We start from the raw sequence: 1643 nt of genomic DNA, 5'->3' as shown, positions 1-1643 counted from the left end.
TTAAATTTGCTATGCCCAATAGGCAAATGGACAAAATCTTGACCATTTCCCTGTTTTATCTCTTCTTGAAAATGTTTATTGGCAGACAAATCTTACGCCTTCACTTAGGAGGGAGAAATTCAGGTCTTTGTTACTCAAATTTCATATTTAGCTTTTTTTTCCTGTATATGCCTTAATAAAGCATTTTAGATCACATTCTTTGTAGCTTGCACATTCACAATTCATTATCTCCATGACCTTGAAGCATTCCAAGTAATCTCAAAATTAATGCACCATACCACCTGGGCAGCTGAGATAGGGAAGGAACTTGCATAAGGGTAAAATTGGGACTAAGAGGACTAACTTTGATTCACCCTTATGTTGGCACTAAGGGAATGTAGAATCGAGACATTTGCCACATATTAATAGAACCATGGTGTCAGACTTAGTTTGGATAATTACCAGTACCAACAGAGTCCAAGACAGCTATCTTAGTCTACTCAGGATATGCCATGGTCTGACTATTTGTGTCTCTCCAAAATTTATATTGAAACCTAATCCCCATTATAGTGTTATTAAGAGGTGAGTATTTTAGGAGCTGATTAGGTCATGAGGTCTCCACCCTCATGGATAAGATTAATGCTCTGATAAAAGAGGCCCAAGGAGCTTGTTTTCCTCTTCGTATTGAGTATATACCAGAGAGTGTTTTATGTGCTGGGAAAACAAAAATAACTCTCCTGTTTAAAAGGCATTCAAGATTTCATGGGGACACTGAAAAATAAAAAATTTTGGTTCATTTGATATATAAAACTATGTGATAAAGAGTTATGGGGACATAAGGAAAGATAAATTCACGTAGAGAATTAAGAATAGTTTCACAGATAAGCATATCTTTCAGCTGTGTATGAAAAAAATGAATAAGCATAAGCAATATGAAGAGGAGACAAAAGAGAGACTTCCATGTGGCAGTAATATGCTATGTGCAAAGGTAAGAGGTATAAAAGAACATGATATGATTAGGGAAAGGCAACAAGTATAGTTTCAATCAAGTGTAGATTATGTGGGGAGATAGACATTACAGGGGAAAAGTGAATTAGGGATAGATTATATCTGTCTTGACAGAGTTTGGGCTACTGTCAAAGGTGATTGCAGATAATCCCTGGAAAATTGATAGGTTGACATGTACAAGTCTATTGGTTGGACTTGTTACATTCCAGGAACTGAGTGCTCTTGTTTAGTGGTGGAGGAGAGGCTTTTGCTCCAAATAATTATTTGGGGGCTCAGACTGAAGCCGACTCTACCATCTTCAACTCTCTGGACATCAACATATACCCAGAGTGAGAAAACAAGATAATACAGGGTAGTACAGGAGGTTTTTATGGATCATTTCTAGGTGTCAAATACTTCACTTCTACCCATGTTCCACTGGCTAGCATCAAAGTAGAAGGGTATATCTACCTGAAAGAGACATCTAGAAACAACTTAGCTGAGTATCCGGGAGAAAAGTCTCCACCCAGGCGATGTAAAACTTCTAAGGTGGTGGCGATTTTCAAGTAGGGGAATAACATATCTAGATTCAGATTTGGTTGAAGAATATCAAAGAAGCAAGCTTGGAGGAAAGATAGCAATTTTAATTCTGTATACAGTTTGAGATGACTTTAGCA

This window comes from Propithecus coquereli, unplaced genomic scaffold (genome assembly GCF_000956105.1).
Source record: "Propithecus coquereli isolate 6110/MARCELLA unplaced genomic scaffold, Pcoq_1.0 Scaffold121, whole genome shotgun sequence".
NCBI classification, from domain to species: Eukaryota; Metazoa; Chordata; class Mammalia; order Primates; family Indriidae; genus Propithecus; species Propithecus coquereli.
The sequence above is the reverse complement of the archived record's forward strand: the minus strand, read 5'-3'. Positions refer to the sequence as shown.